The 24,917-nt window shown below is 42.9% G+C and overlaps 1 protein-coding gene across 1 annotated transcript in view; it reads right to left on the reverse strand.

The window, feature by feature from the left end:
• Window positions 1–24,917, reverse strand: part of COL11A1 (collagen type XI alpha 1 chain) — a 623,839-nt gene that overhangs the window by 539,768 nt on the left and 59,154 nt on the right.

A 24,917-nucleotide genomic window follows, 5' to 3' on the forward strand; every position in this document is an offset into this window, starting at 1 on the left:
CTTATCTCTCATTTGTATGCCCATAGCTATCAAACTTATTCTTCAACCAAAAATTTCCCTTCTATCCTTCTTTATCTTCCATTCCTGCTTTCTACTCATTGTATTTCTCTGTCTCCCTCTCTCACATGGCTCATTTTACTGCGTTTTGAGCTATTTATTCAGCACCAGTAATTCAGATAGTGTATGTCAAATAAAATATTGGTGCTTGTACCACACAGGTCAACTTCATAAATTAGACCATGCATGAGCCTGACAGAGTACTGCTGTTTTCCTTCTAACATAAGAAATGCCATGCTGGGTTAGATCAAGATCCATCAAGCCTAGCATCCTGCCTCAACAGTGGCAAATTCAGATTGCAAGAACCTGGCAGATCCTATGAAGTAGATCTAATTCCTATAACTCACTCCCATGGATTGCAATAGCTTTCATTAGCCTACCTGACTAATAATATGCTACAGACTTTTCCACCAGGAACTTGTCCAAATCTCTTTTAAACCCCAATATGCTAATTGTCTCAACCATGTGCTCCGGCAGCAGATTCCACTGCTTCATTCTGCGCTGAATGTAAAAGTGCTTTCCACGATCTGCTTTGAATCTGCTGGTTGTTAGTTTCATGGAACGTCTCCTTGTTTTAGTATTTTTGAAAGGGTAAATAAGCATCATAATGTCAGTTAAAACTAGAAAGGAAGTCCATATTCTAACCTACTTATAGCTCCCCTAATTTGTGAAATCTGCTGAACTTGCATGCTTATGAAATGTGACAAGCATGCACTACGGCATGACTAAACTCATTTTTAGTTGGAAGATATGTAATACTTGTAAGAAGGCAGTTACTACTCTCTTTCTGCCACTGTTCACTAGATTAAAGACTAAAGTTGTATCATTCTCATAAGCCTCATTTCTTCATTGCAATTATCAACAAATCACAGCATGTTACTTATCAATGAATTAGCAACATAAGATCCATTAGTAAATTAAGATCCTCTTATAGAAAACAAGGGTTATTCTCATCTTTTCATCACATTTATCTTAATATTTAAAGAATTATTTCTCACTGACAATCTTGTCTTTAATTTCTTTCCCCTTCAGAATGTTATTAAAACAGAAGATTAGGGGTTTGATTTACATCTTTATGCATTTGTGTTTCTTTTCATCATCTTTTACTTATAAAATCCAAATAAGTGCAAATAAAATGATAGTTTTCCCCATAGATCTGATTCCTTTCTCACTGCACTTGAGTAGTAGCTTTACATTTCTGATAGATGTGCCAATATTAAAAGGAGCAAAGTCAGCAGATAAGAGACTTTCTCAGCTTGAAACTAGAAACTACAGCTGGTAAAACAATACATGAAATGAGCTGGTTCTTTTCTAAATCAGTCACCAAGAACATTATTCCAAGTATGTAAATTACAGAATACAGCTTTTATGAAGAATGTCTGATGGATATTAATAAAAGAGCATGGGACACAGAGTGGAAGATTTTCCAAGAATCCATTTGGGCAGAATTTATAGTGTTCACTATGAATTTGGCACATGTGGCTTGGAATTAACTGTAGGGGATCAAATTTAATAATGACATATTTTGATTTCAGAAAGAATGTATGCCATCTATGGATGGCATGTGCTTCCCTATTCCATGAAAAATGATGTATGCATATTTAGAAGTTTATCTCATTATATGCATTTGACAATGTTTTCACCTATAGAGTTATAGTAGCTCTATTGGTCCTGAATAAAACTGGAATCTTTGCAGGTTGCAACACTTGGACCAAAAAAAATTTTAATGCCTTAGCTTTTGAGATTTCACAGGCCTATACATCTGAAGGGACCTGTGAGATGTCAAAAACTCATGTGCTACAACAGGTAAAGGTGACTTCAGTCCTGGAATGACACAAACAGATTTGATGTTCAAGATATCCACAATTAATATCCATGAGTTCTATTTGCTTGCACTGTCCCATTGTATGCAGATATATTTCACGCATATTCATTGTGGATGTCCTGAAAACCAGACCTATTTGTGGCATTCTGGCACCAGTGTTGTTTAATGTTTACCCATTTTTGGGGGGAGGCTTGCATCATAACCTATTAAAAGCCTGATGAACTAAAGTGCATATTATTTTGCAAATAGCACTTCATATACAAAAAAAATATAAAGAAGTGCATACTGTATGCACTATTTTGGCTTTTAGCATGTAAAGCACGATAGGTGAAATATTGTATATTTGCAAGTAGCAAAATTTAATGAATAGTCTTCTATGAGAAAAATTTGATTCAAATTCAAAATGAATGAGCTGCTGCAATGCATTATCATGCAAAGCAATTCACTGATTATGAATTTGGAGAAAACCAGCACACAAAAATGGCTTTGCAGGCTGTTTTTTGCAAAACACAGTGCAGTTATCATGTTTGCCCAATTTATTCACAGGAAAATTTGCCAAAATGTTTGCTACAGGGCTCATTTGCCACCACAGCAAAATGTTGCACCGCTTGTCTGATCTAATATGAGAAAATAAATTCTTGCTATCATATCTATAGATATAGATAGATATAGATATATATCTTGCTAAACTAAGTTCAATGAACCTATACAAAGCTTGCTAGGAGAATATCCTAACCAGTGGGTTATGCACCTCTACCAGCAAATGGAGACAGAGTAAACTGATGTCTTAGTATATACACCCCTGCAGTGACATCAGCCTGCCAGTATTCTCTTCAAAAACAACTGTGGTCAAACTAGCAAAAATACTTGAATAAAAACAGACAACCAATTCTGTATTCAAATAACAAGAAACATTGATCTCAGACAAAGAATGTATTAACTAGGGATGTGAATCGTGTCCTCGATCGTCTTAACGATCGATTTCGGCTGGGAGGGGGAAAAATCCTCGCTGAACGACCTCCTGCAGTCGATCTCCTGCCGGCGCCATTTTCCGTACGAAAACGATTCGCGGCGGGAAATCGCTCCCTGACCCCCGCTGGACCTCCAGGAACTTTTGGCCAGCTTGTGGGGGGCCTCCTGACCCCCACGAGACTTGCCAAAAGTCCAGCGGGGGTCCGGAAGGACCTCCTGCCGTCCAATCTTTTTTGTCTATGGCCGCCGCCATTTTTCGGCGCCATTTTGGAAAATGGCGCCGGCCGAAGACGACAAGATGCAGGAGCAGGAGCCCGTTCCGGACCGCTGCCGTTCCGGACCGCCGCTGGACCCGCAGGTTATTTAAGTTATTTGGGGGGGGGTTCGGGAGGGTGGGGGATTTAATTTAAAGGGTCGGGGGTGGGTTTTAGGGGGTTTTAGTGTGCCGGCTCACGATTCTAACGATTTATAACGATAAATCGTTAGAATCTGTATTGTATTGTGTTCCATAACGGTTTAAGACGATATTAAAATTATCGGACGATAATTTTAATCGTCCTAAAACGATTCACATCCCTAGTATTAACACTAATCTAGGACTGGTTAACATTTACCAGTAATCCCTGTAAACATGTAGCCATACAGGAGGACCATAATACAATCATTCAGCAGCCAAGGATGGGAAGCTGGATTCATCTGTCTTCCTAAAGAAAAGGAAATTATCAGATAGGTAGTAATTTCTCATTTCTTAGCATCCAGACAGATGAATCCAAAACCAGTGGGATGTACCCAAGCTACTCCCAAACAGGGCAGGAGGCTGCCTGCGGCCCAGTTAACACTGCATGTGCAAAGGTTGCATCCTCCTGAACCTGCACATCCAGATGATAATACCTGGAAACAGAGTGTAAGGAGGACCGTGTTGTAGCTAGGAAAATGTTGATGGGCGACAACAATGTAACCTCCGCCCAAGACACTGTCTGAGCCCTAGTGGAATGAGCCGTAACTTGAGTGGGCAATGGATTTTCAGCTGTCACACATGCGGCCATGACCACCTCCTTAATCCAGCAAGCTATTGTAGCCTGCAAAACTGGATTACCCTGTTTTCCTTCACCAAGAAGAATGAATAGGCGATCTGACTTTCAGAAAGATTTAGAAACCTCCAGATACCTCACGACATGTCTCTTGACATCCAAGGGATGCAACAGGCGGTATTCTTCTGCATCCCTTTCCTTATCCAAGGATGGTAAGGAAATGGACTGAGTCAAGTGAAAATCTGAGACCACTTTAGGCAAGAAGGAAGGAATAGTATGCAGGTGTATCGCCTCTGGAGTCACCCAAAGGAATGGCTCCCTGCAAGAAAAGGCCTGCAGCTTGGAAATTTGACATGCAGAACAAATCGCCACCAGAAACACCATTTTCAAGGTGAGTAACCACAAGGAAAGGCTTCTCAGCAGTCAAAACATAGGGCTTGCCAAGAAATCCAATACCAGATTAAGATTCCACAAAGGAACCAGTAACTAGGGGTGTGAATCGTGTGATCGATTATCTTAACGATCGATTTTGGCTGGGCGGGGAGGGAAATCTGATCGTCGTGTTTTTTTTTTCTTTTTAAATCGTTAAAAATCGTAAATCGGGGGAGGGCAGGAAAACCGGCACACCAAAAAAACCCTAAAACCCACCCCAAACCTTTAAAACAAATCCCCCACCCTCCCGAACCCCCCCCCCCCAAATATTTTAAATTACCTGGGGTCCAGTGGGGGGGTCCCGGCGCGATCTCCCTCTCTCTGGCCACGGCTGTGTTAAGAGAAATGGCGCCGGTGGCCCTTTGCCCTTATCATGTGACAGGGCAAAGGTAGTGCCGGCGCCATTTTGAAGATTGGCAATACGGCCCGCGTGCAGGAGGTCGCTCCCGGACCCCCGCTGGACTTTTGGCAAGTCTTGTGGGGGTCAGGAGGCCCCCCCAAGCTGGCCAAAAGTCCCTGGGGGTCCAGCAGGAGGCCGGGGAACGATCTCCTGCACGTGTGACGTCAGGAGCCAGGAACCAAAATGGCGCCGGCGCTACCTTTGCCCTGTCACATGATAAGGGCAAAGGGCCACCGGCGCCATTTTTCTTAACGCAGCCGTGGCCAGAGAGCTGGAGATCGCGCCGGAACCCCCCCCCCCACTGGACCCCAGGTAATTTAAAACATTTTGGGGGGGTTCGGGAGGGTGGGGGATTTGTTTTAAAGGTTCGGGGTGGGTTTTAGGGTTTTTTTGGTGTGCCGGTTTTCCCACGCCCTATTTAACGATACAATACAAATGCCCCTGACGATAAATCGGGGGCATTTGTATTGTATCGTGCACTCTAACGATTTTGGACGATTTTAAAATTATCTGACAATAATTTTAATCGTTCAAAAATGATTCACATCCCTACCAGTAACCACAAGGAAGGACAAAGATGGTTCACTCCCCTCAAAAAACAGCCACATCAGGATGAGTCGATAAGGATTCACCATTCACTTTGCCCCTGAAACAGGTAAAAGACACTACCTGTACCTTCAAGGAATTAAAGACCAATCCTTTATTTAAACCATCCTGCAATAAGTCCAAAATGAGCGGGATCTTAACTGAATGAGGAAGAACATCTTGATCTTCACACCAAGCCTCAAACACTCGCAAACCCACACTTAGGCTAAGGAAGTTGAAAATTATTTGTGTGTGGAGCAAGGTAGCAATCAACACAGTAGAATATCCCCGCTTCAGCAAGAAGTCCTCTCAAGGGCCATACCATAATAAAAAACTGAGTCAAATCTTCAAAAAGGGCAGGCCCCTGCTGCAACAGGTTCCTGAGCGGTGGAAGATGAAGGGGGGGTTTCTATCAGGCATCTTTGCATATCTGAATACCAATCCGGTACCACCAGAATCACTGTCCCACTGTGGTCTTTGATCCTTCGAACCATTCTTCCCAACATGGGCTACAAGGGAGATGTATACAGCAGCTTGTCTTCTGGCCAGACCTTCATAAGAGCATCGATCCCTAAGGACTTTGGATCTCTCCTGCGACTAATGAATTAAGGAGCATTCACATTGCAAGAAGTCAACAACACGTCTAGAAATGAAAAGCCCCAGTGATCCACTATCAGCTGGAATGCCTTGACTGACAATATCCATTCTTCCGGGTTCAGACTCTCCCTGCTGAGAAAGTCTGCTCTTACATTGTCTTTTCCTGCAATGTTCAAGGCTGAGATCTCCTGAAGATGCACTTCCGTCCATTACATAAGTTGGTCTATCTCCTGCTATACTTGCTGGTTCTTGGCTCCTCCCTGCTGTTTGATGTAAACCATCATTGTTGCATTGTTCAACATTATTTGGACCACTCAACCCTGCAGTTTGCAGCTGAACTGCAAACACACCAACCTGACCACCCAGGTATCCAGCCGATTAATGTTCTAGACAGACTCCTCTGTATTCCAGCATCCTTGCGCCATTAGTTCCTGAGTGTGAGCTCCCCAACTGTTGTGGATTTGCTAGGTAGTTAGCAATCTGTTGTGGATTAGATTGCGGAGTTAGCAATCTGTTGGAAATCTGATGCTTGATGGGAGGGCAGTCAGATAGGAGGAACTATCTGAAGATAAAGCTCTGTATAGCGGGCTCCAGGAGAGGGAGGCGTCAGAAATCATGTAGTGTCTCAGATATCATCTTGCTAAGGAGTAGCAATCTGTAATTAATCTGATATAGTTGTGGGTGGATCCCTGGGCCGAAGGCAGATGACTTCGCCCCTGGGAGGATAACCCAAGAGGGACCACTGGCTATGGAGACAGACACACATTAGTTCTTTTATTAAACAGGTTATTAGAAACCACCAGAGGTGGCAGTAGTGAGCTGATATGCCCATCAGCTCACTACTGCCACCTCTGGTGGTTTCTAATAACCTGCCACCTCGTTGTTCCAGTCCCTCAGGTACTGGAACAACGATCCCAGGATGGCTGAGCTGTTGAGAAACTGTAGAAAGTGAGTAGGCAGAGTAAGCAGAGTTCATGAACAGAACTAGATGACAAAACTCACGTAAGGTCTCAAGTAAGTTCAGGAGCTGGAAAGGGTGAGGCCCTCGAGGAACGAGTACCTGGTTCCAGGGAAAGCTCTGAGAGAGCGATGGTAACTCACAATTATTTGTAGCAGTGATAGCTTCCAGTCAGTAGAGAATCTTCAGAGTGTCCAGGAACATGGGCCCTTGAGGCTCGAGTACCGGTTCCTATCTGTAATCTGAAAATAAAGAAAAGAGCGAGGCCCCCAAGGAGCGGGTATCTCTGGTAAGTCCGAGGAGGCAGAGTAGCTTGGAACGAATCCCCTTGCGTATCCTTGCTAACTCAGTTTGTTAGCATTTTCAAAGACCTTTAAATATTGGAAGCAGATGACGTCATCTCAGGGGGACGCCCCTGAGGTTCGCGCCCTTGCTGGTACAAGAGTCGGGATGCACGCACGAGCGCGCCCTAGGCATCAGGACAAGATGGCGGAGTTGCAGCATCGAGCCAGTCCAGGGACGCCGGAGGGAGATGGCATGGAGACCCCGCGGCAACCAGTCATCTATCAGACCCGGAGGGAGTCGCCACAAGGTAAAGAGAGCAGAGTGAGGGCATAGAGCAGCGATGGACGCAACACCAACCTTGGAGACTCACATCTGTCATGAGTACCAACCAGTCTGGCAACATCAGGGAGACTCCCTTTCTCAGATGATCCACTTGCATCTACCACTGGAGGTGAGAGCAGACTTCCATCGGCAGTTGGAGCTGAATCAAATAATCCTGAGACTGCAGGTTCCATCGAGAACCTGCAGGGAACATTGAAGTGGACACATATGCACCCTCGCACATGGTACTACTTCCAGGGTTGCCGCCATCAACCCGAGTACCTGTAGATAGGACCACACTGTTTGATGTGTAGTGCTCACCGAGAAACGCCCTGCACCATCAACTTCTGAATACGAGCTACCAGAGGAAAACCTTGCCCTATTCCAATGACTGAGATGGCTAAAGACTGCTCTTGGTTAGGTTAAACACCCAACTGAGCTCCTGTAACAAGGAGATCACTTTGAAGGTCACCAGACAGCTCTCCTCCAGAGACTTGGTCCAAATCAACCAGTCATCTAAATACAAGTGTACAAGGATCCCATCCTTTCTCAGTTCTGCTGCCACCACCACTGTAACCTTGGAAAAGGTTCTGGGAGGGGTGGCTAGACCAAAAGGCAATGCCTGAAACTGATAACGGCACCCCAGCACCACCAAACATAGAAAACATTGGTGTTCCAATCGAATAGGAATATGGAGGTATGCCTCAGACAGATCCAAGGAAGTCAGAAATTCCCCAGCTGTACAGCCATTATCACTGAGCATAATGTTTCCATGTGAAAATGAGTCACCTGCAAATAAAGTTTGACCCTTTGAGATCCAGGATAGGACAAAAAGAGCTCTCCTTCTTGGGCACAATGAAATAGATGGAATATCCACCCGAATTTTATTGACACGTGGGAACTGGAACCACAGCCCTCAACCTGAGGAGCCTTGACAGTGTATACTCCACTGCCTGCTTCTTCTGTGAGGGGAGAGGCAGGGAGACTCCATGAACATATCCCGAGGAACACTGTGAAACTCCAGCGCATATCCTTCTCGTATTACTTCCAGGATCCACTGATCCGATATGATCTTGACCCACCTCTGATTAAAGAGAGAGTGTTATCCCCCTATCTCTTGCTTCCAGGGCTGGGTCTGCAAACCTTCATTGGGAGGGTTGGGAGGCTGTACTACCCAAGCACCCATCTCATCTGGGCTGTCTGGGACGAAAGGACTGAGTCCTGCCAAAAGGGTGAATCCTCTGAAATGTTGTTCCTCTGTAGGGACGAAAATGCTCGGAACCTCTGAGATGACCTCCCATACCAAAGTGGAGCAGCAACTGCTTCTTATCCTCCAGCAACCAAGGAACCAGAGAGTCACCCCACTTACTGGCCAGCTTCTCCAATTCACTCCCAAACAAGAGCGAATCTTTAAAAGGCAATTTCGTAAGGTTAGCCTTGGATGCTGCATTAGCCTACCAGTTTCTCAGCCATAAATGGTATCTGGCCACTCCTCTGGCCAAGGTGCAAACCAAATTGCAGTCTGCATCTGCTAAAAAGGTGGCAGGGGTTCCATAACTGCCCCAGAAGTTACTCCAGAGTCTTCAACCTCCTGAGAGAGAAGCAAACAAGAGAGAGCCACCAGGGAACAACAGGAAGCTATCTGCAGGGTCATTGCACTGCTTCAAATGCTTGCTTAAGTATGGTGGCCTCAATCTTCCTATCATGCAAATCCTTCAAGGCCACTCCTCCTTCTACAGGGATATGTGTCCACTTAGAGATGGCACAGACAAGTGCATCCACTTTTGGTAAATGTAGACACTCTCTCGCCACTGGACCCAGGGGGTATAAGCCTTCCAAGGTCCGGCCCCCTTTAAAATTTGCCTCTGGAGCATCTCATTCAAAATCAAGCAGTTCTTGAATGGCCTCCATACCAGGAAAAAACAAGAGGTTTTATGCAAAGAAACCAAAATGGAATTTTTCTTTGGCTCTGACATGGCATCTCCCCCAGGAACTCCCAGCATCTTCTACTTCTGGGAAATCAGGGCCAGTAATTCATTTCTATGAACCACAACATAGTCTTATATGGTTCTAATCCCAGAGGAATTTCACCATCCTCTAGAGAGTCAAGATCTGTCTCATCATCAGTGCCCACCAGATTCCTGTCAGGGACACCTGCCACTCAAGGAGCACCTTGATGAAGAAACGCAGTATCAGAAGAGGAAGACGCCACCACCTGAGAAACTGAGCTGACAGTACTGAGTGGGACTGAGGACTGTGCCTGAAGAAAGGATTGCAATCCCTGAAAAATTTCTACCCAAGGAAAGGCAGAAGGATTCATGCCAAAAGCAGGAGGCACTTGAGTGGTGCCCACTGAGCTACCATCCCCTGCTGAGGAACCAGACAAAGGAGTTCCAATATTAGGCATTTCTCCTGAAGTATCTCTACCCATAACATCATTAAGCTGGGAAGGACCAGGCTTAGTAAAATCAGAGGAAGAAAATTCTCCCTGAGCCTCAAAACAGTGCTGGCACAAGTTAGAGGGCAGCCAGGCTGAGATGCCCGATTATGACAGGCAGTGCACAAGGCAAGGCACTTAGGCTTCTTAGCTATAGGCGCCATTATAATTTTTGTTTTTTTATTATGTGTCTAAAATTTATGTGTCCAAAATTTAGGCATCCAGGAGCTAGGCATCCAAGAACTTGGTGTCCCATGATTAGGCACCGCTCAACTTAAGCGTATACAAACATACACCTAAACATGCGCACAGAATAAGTGTGTGTCCAAAGCTAGGCGCCGCTTAACCTGGATGCCCATCTCAACTAAGCATCCAAAACTTGGATGCATAATCTGGATGCACACCAGGACACACCCCTGAAAAGACGTCCTATAGAGGGCAGCCGAACGCATAGGCAAAAAGTACATGAAAACACTGACACGGCCTACCATGCGGCATGCAGTGGAAAAGCCTTGGAGTGAAGCCTAGCCACAAGAGGCTGCTCAACCCACCAGACTGCCCCCCTGTCTCTGGACCTCCCTCGGGGCGGGACGAATGTCAGAATGGCGTGCTGAGCTCGGAGACCGGAAAGGGGAATCGAACAACCCACCTTCACTGTCTCTGTAAGATATCTCTCTCTCTTTTTTTTTTTTTATCTTACCTGAGCTCAGCCCTTCCTGGCTGAGTACAGAGATGGTCTTCGGCTGTGGGACAAGAGGGCTTCTGCCTTCACCACCCTGCTTGGTTTCCTGCACCCGCTGCCTTTAAGCTGTACAATCAGTTGAAAAACCAGCTATCGGACCAAGGCACACATCTGAGGGATCATGAAAATCACCTCAGGAATTCTCAACTGGGGGAGGGACCACTTGGTATCACCACAGGAGAGTGAGGCAATCAATTTTCCTTTCAAATTCTCCTAAAATCTGTAAGCATTCCCAGTAGGGAGATGCACATCCACCATCTGCTGGAGCCGGAGCATACTGGCAGGCTGATGTCACTCAAGGGTATATATATTGAGACATCAGTTTGTTCCATCTCCATCTGCTGGTAGAGATGCATAACCCACTGGTTCTGGATTCATCTGTCTGGACACTAAGAAATGAAAGAATTATAGTATTTACATTTTACAGATCTGAGAAATTTTCTTAGCTCAGTTTTGTTCTCTCTAGCTTATATGCTAGGACTTGGACCATTGAAATGATCTTGATTGCAGGTCTGGCACAGTAATTGGTTAGTTTCCCCAAGTTCAGATGAGTTGAGTAAATCAGGGGCTTACCCTTCCTCAAAAGTGCAGAGTTGTCCATTTTGATCAGGGAAACCCAAAAGAGCAAAATATATTGGGAATAAGGTGCATCAAACAGGAGAAGGATTTCAGATTGATTATAATGATCTCAAGTTTGCAAAAATAATGTAGAAAAATCACACAAACCAATGGAATGATAAGATGCTTAGAGAGAGGTATAGAGACCAAAAAATGGAGGTGAGAACACCTCTGTATAAATGATTGGTAAAACTTCATTTGGAATTGCAATGTCTTTGAAAAGTTATAGAGAGAATAAGGAGGAAGTTCTTTCTGTTTACAGATTATATACTCCTGACTTGGATGTGCAAACACAGAGAAAACCAAAATGGAGGGCAACCAAAATGATGCAGTGACTGCATCATGTAACATATGAGGAGAAACACCTATATATGTATACAACATTTTTCATAAAGTCAAGGAAGTTAATTTTCAAAGGTATTTCTGCAGGTAAAACAGTGCTTTACTTGAGGATATGACCTGTTTATAAAACTGTCCGCCTGCTATGTGGGTAAACTTATACACGTATTTTCTAAATGTACATAAGTACACCTGGACTGAGCAGAGACATTCCCAAAGGCAGAGTTGGGGAGGGGGTTGGAATTATGTGCATAGAGGTCTATATTCAAAAGCCATTTAGACAGATAACTGAAAAGTTATCTGTCTAAATGGCAAACATTCAATATTCATCGTCATACTTGGCTGCATTCTAGAATGTAGTTGCATAAATCGGAGGTGGGCAGTGAGACATTTCCAGGAGGAGGAGATCTAGCTGGCATGGGGTTGTTCTAAAGTTATCTGGACTGCTAAATATCCAGATTAAATTAGCCAAATAGGTATATCTGGCTACCTTAACTAGTCGCTCTACAGCTGAATATTGACCCCACTGTTTCTGTGTTATTTTTAGAATTTCAAAATTATGCATGAAACTTTTCTTTGGAAATTTGATGCATGCAATTGTGTGCAATTATTGTGGGATAATTTTCAATGCTAATATATGCTTATAAATTAGCTTTGAAAATTGGTGTATTTTACACACATATTTGCCAACTTTCTTATGTGGGCTGTTTCGAAATTACTCCCTAAAAATATATAGGGTTAGGCGATTTTTGTAAACAATATGTACCCTGGTTAGTACATCAGTTCTGACATTCTTACATCCTTCTTTATCTTGTACATTAATTTGAATGACTATGAAGTAGATTTTCAAAAGGATCTAGCTATTTAAACTATTAAGTTATGCATCAAGTTACAAGTGGCTGAAAATTCCCCTCTTCCCTTCAGATTAGGTAAAGCAGAGTGTCACTTATTTTTGCTAGTTATATTAAGCCACTTTAAAAATAGATGTTCTTGGAAGTATTTAGCCTGGGGCAAAAATCTTAGCAAGCTAACTTGAACTTTTAGTGCTAGCTGGCTATATCTGAGAACACAAATAGCAGGCATACCTTTGGTTGGCCATATCAGAGCCAGCTAAGTTTAGGTGAATTTTCAACCACAATCTGAATCTAGCTGGCTAGATTCCAGCTGAAAATGTGCTTAAATCTATCCGGTTATAACATAGTCAGCTATCTCATTGCAGAGTGGCTTACGGAAAATTCACAACTTCAGAGTTAAAAACTTTCATGTTATTATAGCATTGCTCTCCTTGTGTCTGCAAATCCACGTCAGGCATATATAATATGTAAACAGAAAGAACTTCCTTCTTAAAAGTTATGGACAACAACAAGGCACTCTTGTCATATTACTACTGCATAATTGTGCTCTTTCTATAGCAATTTTCACCTTCTTTTTCCCCATTTATCACTTGGAGAAGACAGTTCCAAGCTATGGATACATTATTTTGAGAAGCCTAGGTTTACTATGATCAAGTCTTTACTAAGTACAAATCTATAAATGCTTCTTCAACCTCCTGAAATCATTTAAATATTTTAAGTGCTCTCACTTTCACTGACTTTATCAATGATTTCAAACTTTCTGAAATATTTAGAATGAATTGCTAGAATTAGTCAACTAATTCTAGAAATGTCCTCTCTTTGTATTTACTGGGTAGAACCATACTGGTATAAACCTGTGGATCCCCAAAGGCTAGAGCTGGAAATTAAGAAAGGGGTGAATGGGGGTAACAGCCTGGAGCGGCAGCTGCTACCCTAACACAAGGCATGGGGATTACTACCCTTAACCAATTAGCTTACATGATTTTGATGCAACTGCAGCATCGCTCTCTGTTTCAACAGCAGGGAAGGAGGGTGTGGGGGAGAAAAGGAGAATTGGATTCAGAGAGCAACTAATGCTGGGCCTTGACTTTTTGGTCCAGGATACTGATGCACAGACATTAGGGAAAAAGTTAAGGACTGCTTCTATGGTCAAGTCCAAAAGCAAAGCACCTTCAAGCAGCAGCATCGTTTGAATTATCAAGAAGGCTGCTAACCCTATAGGTATGTTGCTAGCAGTAATTTTTTTATGGGTTTGACTGCTGCTTGGTTTTGATTTTTAATATTACTACCCTTAACATAAGGCTTGGGGGCAACCTGCACGGAGCGGAGGTTACTACCATAAGAAGCCGGATGGACTATTTGGTCTTTTTCTGCCATCGTTACTATGTTACTGTCTTATATTTATTTATTTATTTTTATTTTTTTTTCTATACCGGCTTTCACGACCAGAGGTTGCATCAAGTCGGTTTACATTTAACAAGTCGTGCATTGAACATAGAACTAGAGGTATTGAACTGGTGCAGAAAATAATAGTTACAATGAACAAGGAAGTTAACAACTGGGATAGGAGGAAAAAAGAGAAAAGGGACAGGAATATTTACATAGTAAAACACATTTACAGTGAATATTTACATAGTATGCAATAAAGGATCTGTGTCTAGAGGATGTCGAGGGCTAAATGAAGTCAAGGAAGTGGTAGGATATAGGGGGTGGGGTGTACACTAGGATAAAGGGAAGAAGGAGGTTAGGGGTGACAATTAGTGGTTGAGAGGGAACCTGGATCAATCTGAACTCTGGTAGGCTTTTTTGAAAAGCCAGGTTTTTAGTCTTTTCCTAAAAGTAGGTAGGCATGGTTCCTGGCGAAGCTCTGAAGGGATGGAGTTCCATAGGCGCGGTCCTGCTGTGGATAGAGCTCTGTCTTCGAAAGATTTGTGTTGGAATGTTTTGGCTTTTGGAACATGAAGTGATTCTTTGTAGTGTTCTCTAGTTGGTCTGACAGAGGTGTGTTTCTTGAGTGGTATTTGTAGATTTAATGGTGCGAGTTGATGTATGACTTTGAAAATGGTGGTAATAGATTTATACATAATTCTGTAGTGAATGGGAAGCCAATGAAGGGTTTTCAAGATGGGGGTGATGTGGTCGAATTTCCTGGAGTTGGTCAGAATTCTGGCGGCTGTGTTCTGCACTAGGGATGTGAATCGTGTCCTCGATCGTCTTAACGATCGATTTCGGCTGGGAGGGGGAGGGAATCGTATTGTTGCCGTTTGGGGGGGGTAAAATATCGTGAAAAATCGTTAAAAATCGTTAAAAATCGAAAAATCGAAAAATCGAAAAACCGGCACATTAAAACCCCCTAAAACCCACCCCCGACCCTTTAAATTAAATCCCCCACCCTCCCGAACCCCCCCCCCAAATAACTTAAATAACCTGCGGGTCCAGCGGCGGTCCGGAACGGCAGCGGTCCGGAACGGGCTCCTGCTCTGAATCTTGTCGTCTTCAGCCGGCGCCATTTTCCAAAATGGCGCCGAAAAATGGCGGCGGCCATAGACGAAAAAGATTGGACGGCAGGAGGTCCTTCCGGACCCCTGCTGGACTTTTGGCAAGTCTCGTGGGGGTCAGGAGGCCCCCCACAAGCTGGCCAAAAGTTCCTGGAGGTCCAGCGGGGGTCAGGGAGCGATTTCCCGCCGCGAATCGTTTTCGTACGGAAAATGGCGCCGGCAGGAGATCGACTGCAGGAGGTCATTCAGCGAGGCGCCGGAACCCCCGCTGAACGACCTCCTGCAGTCGATCTCCTGCCGGCGCCATTTTCCGTACGAAAACGATTCGCGGCGGGAAATCGCTCCCTGACCCCCGCTGGACCTCCAGGAACTTTTGGCCAGCTTGTGGGGGGCCTCCTGACCCCCACGAGACTTGCCAAAAGTCCAGCGGGGGTCCGGAAGGACCTCCTGCCGTCCAATCTTTTTCGTCTATGGCCGCCGCCATTTTTCGGCGCCATTTTGGAAAATGGCGCCGGCTGAAGACGACAAGATTCAGAGCAGGAGCCCGTTCCGGACCGCTGCCGTTCCGGACCGCCGCTGGACCCGCAGGTTATTTAAGTTATTTGGGGGGGGTTCGGGAGGGTGGGGGATTTAATTTAAAGGGTCGGGGGTGGGTTTTAGGGGGTTTTAGTGTGCCGGCTCACGATTCTAACGATTTATAACGATAAATCGTTAGAATCTGTATTGTATTGTGTTCCATAACGGTTTAAGACGATATTAAAATTATCGGACGATAATTTTAATCGTCCTAAAACGATTCACATCCCTATTCTGCACCATCTGAAGGGGTTTTGTATGAGAGGCCGGGAGACCTAGTAGAATAGAATTACAATAATCCAGCTTTGAGAAGATTATTGCTTGTAGAATTGTTCTGAAGTCTTGTGAGTGGAACAGTGGTCTGATTCTTTTGAGGATGTATAACTTGTATATATATATATATGTCATAAGTGCATTTATATCAGAAATGTATAGGACACATCCCAAAGATGTTTGACTGGTTCTCTCATGGCTTTTGAATATGTATGCAGACCTGAATATTTGTGTAGGCACATGGCCAATATTAAACAAAGTCCAAAGTATCTTTCAATGGAAAGACACAATTAGACTGCATTATACTTTCAGTACATGCAGTGAGTCAAAGGGAATCATAACAGGGTTTGTTTGTTTGGTTTTTTACAGGCCACATGCATTCTGAAGTGTAGGCTCCATCAGTTCTATAAGTAACTTCTTGATTTCTAGTTAATATAATACCTGTGAAAGGTGCTAAATAGACAGTACTGCAAACCAAAGTCCTTGTTTATCCACAAAACAAGGCAGAGTGCAGACAGCAGCAGTATAAGCATCTCCGTCTTGGCCTGCTAATATGTATCAGCCCTACTCTTAAGGAGCCACCTTGAAAGGTGAAAAGGTAATAGGCAATTCAATTTCCAAGTCTGTGCAATCTTTGGCATCCCTGCTGAGACTGACAACAATGGCAGTAAGAAATGACAGAAACTGTGATGGTGGTTTCTGTGACCTGGAAACTATCTGCTAGGAACCGGGCTAAGATCACCAATTTATTTCACAAGTTGTTAATGTGAGGATGGATAAAGAACTGAAGACCTTGATAGCATCTTTTTCTGATACCATAAGTGCGAAAGGCACATGGTGGTATTAATTTTTTCTAGTGATTGCATGCATTATAGTTTTATATCTGATGAGCACTGTGAAAAATAAATTATATGTTCATTTTCTCAAAGTCAATAGCTTAAACACCTGTCTGAATTTGATATACTGTATATTACTTTTGAACAAATAAATTATTCCATGTTTAGAACTGTATATCAGTCTGAGTGCTCAATGCTGACTGATTTAAATGACCCCTTGAGCAACAGCGGGTAAAATGAAACTTTTGACCTCCCGATTAAATCACAGCAAGGTTAGAATAGGCAATAAATATACCCTGCAGCATACCATAATTCTTAATAAATGAAGGTTAAAACTCTCAAGGCTACTGAATAATGAAAAACATGCCCACTATGAAAGTTTGGACTAAATTAGCCCTTAAACAATTCACTTACATGTTAATCTTATCAGTTTTGTTGTTACACTAAAGAAAAGATATGTTCAATCCATAGTACAAGTGTATAAAAGCTTGATGAATAGTCAAAATAGTTCTCTTAGGATATGTGGCCCCATTAACATGCTCCAGATTTGTGGACCTCTTATATTTAAAGGTCTAGTGCTGTGCCATAATGTGGAGTGGGCATGTCTCCAGTGGGAGGTGTGTCAAATGTACTGAAGTTTCTGACATTCTAGCAGAGTGAGTGGATATAAAGATCCTGAGCAAGCTTACTTTTGCCAGAGAGGACTAGGAAGTGCAATAGTAGAGTAATTGAAATCTTAATGGTGATAAATCCCTAAGAAGTTCATGAACTAAAGTGCACATTTCTTGCATGCTATTTTTCTACACATGTAAATGAGCCCCATAGAAAAATTGTATGTATAATTTAGCTATACAAACATTTGTAGAAAGAATACGTATATATCATTTTTTTATTTTTATTTTTTGTGAAAAAGGCTTTAGCAAAACGGTTCTGCAGGCTGGCCAGTACACAGGGGGTAGGTGCTTCTTGACCCAAATTCTATCACTGGGTCCCCTCCCCTGCGTACTCCATAACACTCCAAAGCCTCCAGAACGTCCTGCCTCCCTCCACTCGGCTTCCCAAGACCTCATCAGACAAATGATAGGCTCTTTAAAGAGCTGTTCCATAAGGGAGCACTCCTGCCAGTGGGCCTGATGCCAAAGGGCCATACTAAAAATCATTCCTCCTTGGGTGTCCCATAGTGCAATATAACAGGACCCTATTGAGCACCCTCAAAGACAAGCCTCACCTACCCAGTGATAGTAAATCACTATGATATCTCACCGGACCAAGAACCTACCAGATCTATCCTGACCCAGTCTTACCCTATCCCCACTGTACCCTCCCGAGGTTCAAAATGTGTCATATCCTGCACCAAGCTCCAACAGCTCCTTCAATTTCAGAAAATTTGTACACTCACTGGCCAAGAAAAACACTCCTTACATTATACCCCCAATTTACCTAGACAAAATTTTATCGCAATAAAAGATAATTACATCTCAATGAGTTGTAGTTATTCATTTTGCTAAATTTTGCATAGCTGCAAGCCTTTTGCACAAATAGCGACACCATTAAAGGTGTTGTTATTCGCAGTGCTACTGCTGGCAATAATGTTCCTCACATTATCGCTGGCAGCGGTGCCATGGCAGACTCCTCCCCCTCCCCTCCCCGACTCCTCCCCCCCAGCAAATTTACATCCTATCGCACACGAAAAGGCCCTAACACATGCGATAAACCTTTAACAAATAACCCCCTTAGCTGGATAAGAAGCATTTTAAGACTTCTGTCTAAATAGCATTTTTCTTTTAGACTTATCCAGCTATCTGACTTAACTAGATAAATCTGAAAAACATTACTTAGATGATGGACAAGTAGCTTTTTCAGACTTATAACGCTATGATCATTTGTAGTTGGCAGTATAGAAAATGTTTTAAATAAATAAAATAAGTAACTCCTTGGTGCTGCTTAGACAGATAAGTTGGAACTTGTCTATCTAAGTAGCGGATACATTGGAATTTAGTCGGTTAAGTTTGTGAAAATGATGTATTCATATATCTTGCCTACAACTTTTAAACAGATACATGAGTAGATTTATTACATGTAAATTAGATGCATTTACCCCTCATATGTTAGGGGATATTTTAACATGCACGCAACAATGAAGTAAACAGTTTTATCACTTAAGTCTACCAGTTCGCCCAAACCATCTGCAGCTCATGGAGACTCTCTTGGTTCTTCAGGCTGAAGTCTCCCCTTTTCACCCAGACCCCTAATCCAGTCATTTTTTTTACTTTTAAGATGTTTACAATCACTTACCACCAATACTGAGCAGAGGTAAATGTACGCAAGTAAGCTGCTATATTTGCATGTGTAAATTGCTTATAAACTAGCAACTCACGCATGTAAATGTTGGCCCCTCCCCAGAATGCCCCTGGCCTGCCCCTTTTTTAGATGCATAAATTTGCTCACTGACCCTGATTTACACGTTTGTTGAAGTTTCTAAAATAGCATATACTCACATATATGCTATTTAACATGTATTTATTTATTTGTTTGGGCGTTTTATGTACCATCGTTCCAAAAGAAGATCACAATGGTTTACAAGATCCACATACATTTTCATTGTTCATGGTCATATATTGTGGGTTAGCAATCACTTTTTAGTTCAACACCACAAATTACACTAATTACTGTATACTCTAGTTCATATTTGTGCAATTACTATTCTGTTTCATATGTGTGCAAATTCATGGTTGATTTAAATGAATACAAGATCTAATCCTACTAACATTGTGCATCATATCATTCATAATTATTGCTTGCTCTAAAAATATTAGAATGCATCCTTATTCATTACTTATTGCTCACTCTTTTAACATCAATTTACATCACATCATTCACTGCATATTGTTTACTCCATTAACATTAACTCTAGTACTGATGTAGTTGTTATCAGAATATTGGTCTTTTACGTTAAATCGTATGCTTTTCTGAAGAGCCAAGTTTTCAGTTCACGCTTTAAGTTCTTTCTATCTGTTATTTGACATATTGACTCTCAAAGGGAGTTCTACAACTTGGGGCCTGCTATGGAAAACATTCGGTCTGTTATTAGCATTAGGTGTTTTTTCTGAGTTGAAGGCATGTGTAAGTTCTAATTTTGTATGCAAAACTTTTGAAAATTGACCTTTAAATGCTTCATCTCTAATAAACTACAAGATCAAATTGACCACTGACTATACAGAATCATAGAACCCATGTGAAAGTATTACCCCAGCACTGGTTACACATGCAGTCTTTAATTACTGACTTTAGATAGAAGGTTGAAAGGAACATAATTTATTTTAGAGCAAGAATCCTGCTTAACCTTGCAGGTCTATTTTTAGGGGGTAATTTTCAAATGCATTTCCTTTTCCACATGGAAAACACTGTTTTATGTGCAGAAATTAGGTTTTGTAAAATTGCCCACTCCTGTCATATTCACACATAAGTTTACCCAGACTGTGAGGACTTATTCCAGGGGATGTGGTTGGAGCAGTTTTCACCTGTGTTCATATTTTTCAATTTTAAAACTATGTATAATTCTTATAAGGCTACTTTTCGTGGGATAATTTTCAAATTGAACATGCATGCTTATGTTCCCTTTGAATATTGTTCTAACATATGTGTGTACTTGCTGCATCAGTTATTTGCGTTTTACAAAATTACCTTCCCTACGTGTGCCTGTGTCCATAGGAATAGCAACATTAGTATCACAATATCAAAAGGAGAATGGAAAGAATTATTACCAAAAATGATGGAGGAAAAGCTACTACAATGGATGAATTGGTGAGATTCCTGATTGTGATTGTTAGTGGCAAGGTCATAGACCTGCAACTGGGCAACAGGCAGAGTACACTGGCATGGGGCTGTGGTGATGGACAAGAAGCGTGGTTGGAAAGGCTCACTGTGGTACAGAGCAGATGGAGGACTGCAGTGTTGGAGGTATGGCTTCATTTCCTGGTCCAGCCACAGTTGCCACTGAACTGGAGTAGCAGCAGTGGGACAGGCAAGGACAGACTCTTGGGGCTTTGTCGAGGGACAGACCGTGCTGGATAGGAGCCTTCCTGACAAAGAGGAGTGCGAGGTTGAGAGGTCACTGCAATGTTCAGTGCAGACCTTGCTGAAGGCACAGGCGTGTGGGGCAGGGGAATCGCCCACATGTTTTGAAGCTTTGGTGTCTTGAAGCTTTGGTGATGGATGAACTATGTGGGGTAAGGGGATCAGCTACACTAGTCAGCAGGAACCTTGAGATTAGATGCTATGCTAATTTGTTTGCCACTTGTGCACAACTGGCTTCTTCTGCCTGCATACTACATTGCAGGCAAACATCACCCTAACAGAATTACCATCTTTTATATATAGTGGGATTTATATACACTGTATTTAGTTCTAAATTAAAATGAAATCATTTATCAAAGCCCAGTTTTCAATTCTGTAGTTACATGCTCAATTTCTCCTATATGATTAATTGACAATTCTCAGATACATCCTTACATCCAAGATACAAATCTGCCAGTAGGTAGAAAGATGCTCACTTTACCCATATTTCACTTGCATTCTAAATAAAACTACAACTATAAAGTATGTTGGGATCTGTATGCACATTAATGATGTCAATTTGATTGAGTGAGGCCAGGCTAATAGTCCAGGCATCCATTACAAGTCACTGACTGACCAAACTTCCATCTGGCTTGCCTTCAACTTCGACTGACAATCACTGCAATGGATTTCTAGTAAGGCATCAAAGAGTATCTATGTCCAACAGGAAAGCTTTCTTTGTTCCTTCCCCCCATGATCACATAACTCCGGTTTTAGAATCCCTACACTGGTTACCTATCACCTATCGAATCCAATATAAGCTAGTGGTCATTATCCATAATCTCCTGTATAACATTAAATCTCCTTGAATCGCAGCCATTTTGAAAATACACACCCTAACAAGATCCCCGAGAGCTAGGCAGCACAGCCTGCTTGATGTCCCCCCCCCCCCCCCCCCCACCTCCAGAATAGCACACCTTGAAAGACCAGGAAGCGAGTCATCTCAATTGCTGGCCCTTTCTTTTCGAATCCCCCCCCCCCCCCATTCTATTAAATTCAGAACAATTAAAGAGCCCAAATTTTTCAAAAAGGTGCTAAAGACATACCTATGTCAGAAAGCCTATTTAGCTTGGTCATATATCAATGTTGTCATGAGGCCCTAAATTTAAACTCAAATTTATGTTTTTATGTCAGTGATATATTGTCTTGTCAATTTATTTTATTACCTCCTTTAGATTTTAATTTGTTATATGTTTTATGTATTTTAAATAATGTGCATGTGCTTTGTACCCTGCCCTGAATGTAGAAAGGGCAGGTAACAAATGTTTTAAAATAAAATAAAATAAATCAAGTAAACTCGACAGGGAGCTGTAAAGGCACACCAGGCCTCTTTCAATCTTAAGAATTGCAATATTTTTACAAATATTTTTAAAAATAAATAACTTTCAATTTCAAATATTTAGATGTCTATAGGTCACAATTTACATGAGGTTAACTGCCACTTGGCCAACTGGGTCAATGGCTGAAGCAAATCACAAGCAGGGTCATTCATAAAAATGCTTTATGGTGTTAACGCACGAGATAATGCCATAACGAATGCGATAATAGCACTAGCACGCGGTGTGAATGCAAATTTTGGGAAGGGGCTGGAATGGGGAGGAGTTTGGGTGGGAGTTATGCTATCATATGATTTTAATGCTAGAAACAACTTCATCTTTTTTCCTGGTGTTACGTTGTGTGATATAACCAAAATGGCCGTAATACAATTCGTGTTAAATTTTTTAATTGTATTTCGGCAATTTTTGGGCTTGGGAAGATGTGGTTAGTGCAGTTAGTGTACCTGGGTTCATAAAAGGTTTGGATACGTTCTTGGAGGAGAAGTCCATTAACTGCCATTAATCAAGTTTACTTAGGGAATAGCCACTGCTATTAATTGCATCAGTAGCATGGAATCTTTTTAGTGTTTGGGTAATTGCCAGGTTCTTGTGGCCTGGTTTGGCCTTTGTTGGAAACAGGATGCTGGGCTTGTGTACAATTCTGGTCGCCGCATCTCAAAAAAGATATAATTGTGATGGAGAAGGTACAGAGTAGGGCGACCAAAATGATTAGGGGAATGGAACAGCTCCCCTATGAGGAAAGACTAAAGAGATTAGAACTTTTCAGCTTGGAGAAGAGACAACTGAGGAGGGATATGATAGAGGTGTTTAAAATCATGAGAGGTCTAGAATAGGTAAATGTGAATTGGTTTATTTACTCTTTCAGATAATAGAAAGACTAGGGGGCACTCCATGAAGTTAACATGTGGCACATTTAAAACGAATTGGAGAAAGTTCTTTTTCACTCAATGCACAATTAAACTCTGGAATTTGTTGCCAGAGGATGTGGTTAGTGCAGTTAGTATAGCTGTGTTTAAAAAAGGATTGGATAAGTTCTTGGAGGAGAAGTCTATTACCTGCTATTAATTAAGTTGACTTAGAAAATAGCCACTGCTATTACTAGCAACAGTAACATGGAATAGACTTAGTTTTTGGGTACTTGCCACGTTCTTATGGCCTGGATTGGCCACTGTTGGAAACAGGATGCTGAGCTTGATGGACCCTTGGTCTGACTCAGCATGGCATGTTCTTGTGTTCTTGATGGACCCTTGGTCTGACCCAGCATGGCAATTTCTTATGATCTTATCTTGGGGAGAGTGGAGTGGAGTGAAGCGAGAGAGAGAGAGAAAGAAAAAGAGCTTCTGGGGAGGCCTTCATAGTATGTACTAGGGATGTGAATCGTTTTCCATATCGTCTTAACGATAGAAATCGTGTGGCAGGGCAAGAAAATCGTCTTAGGCACGATTTTTTAGTTAAAAAATCGTTAAAAATCGTTTTTTTCCGATTAGTGCGCACTAACTCGAGTTAGTGCGCACTAACGGGAGTTAGTGCGCACTAACTGGGAGTTAGTGCGCACTAACTGAAAATGATACAATTTGACACTTTTCAGGTCAGTTAAGGTCAGTTTAGGAATGAATATGTATTCCTATTGGCTGCCCTCTTATTTATTCATGTTACCAAGTTTCCTACTGACAGTATATGGGGGATGGGAAATGGAAACAGTTGGTAGCTTGACAAAACAAGTAATGTGATCAGTCAATGTGACTAGAACTTGTGCCCTAACCCTGATACCAGGGGTATTGTGATCTTCCTGCACACAGTGCCCTATCCCTATTAATACCAGGAGTGTTGTGATCTTCCTGCACACAGTGCCCTATCCCTAATACCAGGGGTGTTGTGATCTTCCTGCACACAGTGCCCTATTCCTGATACTGGGGGTGTTGTGATCTTCCTGCACACAGTGCCCTATTCCTGATACCGGGGGTGTTGTGATCTTCTTGCACACATCCCGGTATCAGGGATAGGGCACTGCATGCAGGAAGATCACAACACTCCTGGTATTAATAGGGATAGGGCACTGCATGCAGGAAGATCACAACACCCCTGGTATCAGGGATAGGGCACTGTGTGCAGGAAGATCACAATACCCCGGAGGAGTGAGGGTCAGGCAGCTCCCCCCTGTCTGTGAAGCCAGCCTCTCACTAGTAATGCAGGGAGGGAGCTGTCTCAGACTTCACCATCCTCCCCCCCCCCCCCCTTACCCACACACCATTCACTAGCTGGGACATGGGGGAAGTCAGGAGTGAGGGTCAGGCAGCTCCCCCCTGTCTGTGAAGCCAGCCTCTCACTAGTAATGCAGGGAGGGAGCTGTCTCAGACTTCACCATCCACCCCCCCCCCTCACCCACACACCATTCACTAGCTGGGACATGGGGGAAGTCAGGAGTGAGGGACAGGCAGATCCCCCCTGTCTGTGAAGCCAGCCTCTCACTAGTAATGCAGGGAGGGAGCTGTCTCAGACTTCACCATCCTCCCCCCCCCCCCCCCACCCACACACCATTCACTAGCTGGGACATGGGGGAAGTCAGGAGTGAGGGTCAGGCAGCTCCCCCCTGTCTGTGAAGCCAGCCTCTCACTAGTAATGCAGGGAGGGAGCTGTCTCAGACTTCACCATCCTCCCCCCCCCCCTCACCCACACACCATTCACTAGCTGGGACATGGGGGAAGTCAGGAGTGAGGGTCAGGCAGCTCCCCCCTGTCTGCGAAGCCAGCCTCTCACTAGTAATGCAGGGAGGGAGCTGTCTCAGACTTCACCATCCTCCCCCCCCCCCTCACCCACACACCATTCAC

The sequence above is a fragment of the Rhinatrema bivittatum genome, chromosome 10 (assembly GCF_901001135.1).
Source record: "Rhinatrema bivittatum chromosome 10, aRhiBiv1.1, whole genome shotgun sequence".
NCBI classification, from domain to species: domain Eukaryota; kingdom Metazoa; phylum Chordata; class Amphibia; order Gymnophiona; family Rhinatrematidae; genus Rhinatrema; species Rhinatrema bivittatum.